This window comes from Cystoisospora suis (genome assembly GCF_002600585.1).
Source record: "Cystoisospora suis strain Wien I chromosome Unknown contig_1238, whole genome shotgun sequence".
Classification (NCBI taxonomy): Eukaryota; Apicomplexa; class Conoidasida; order Eucoccidiorida; family Sarcocystidae; genus Cystoisospora; species Cystoisospora suis.
This window is the reverse complement of record NW_027154039.1, coordinates 24,542-24,750: the sequence shown is the minus strand read 5'-3', so window position 1 is coordinate 24,750 and position 209 is coordinate 24,542. Positions and strand designations below refer to the sequence as shown.

General features: G+C 43.1%; 1 protein-coding gene across 1 annotated transcript in view; it reads left to right on the top strand.

Annotated features, from left to right (window-relative positions):
* The window catches only part of CSUI_002941 (uncharacterized protein), an 18,346-nt gene that overhangs the window by 14,309 nt on the left and 3,828 nt on the right, over window positions 1-209 (top strand). The window lies entirely within an intron of this gene.

Sequence of the window (209 nt, the reverse complement as noted above, 5' to 3'; positions counted from 1 at the left end):
TCCGAGGATATGAACTCCCGATTGTATTTGACCCCCCCGGCATGCCTTTGTCCCAATGTGTGGTAGACAGTGTATGTACTCATGTATCATATACTCACGTATGTGTGTATCGTAGATATATAGGTGTACGTGTACCTGCCTATCTCTTCCTTGTGATCTATGTGGAATTATTTCTAGTATCTATCCATAGAGGCTCTGAAAGCCTTACC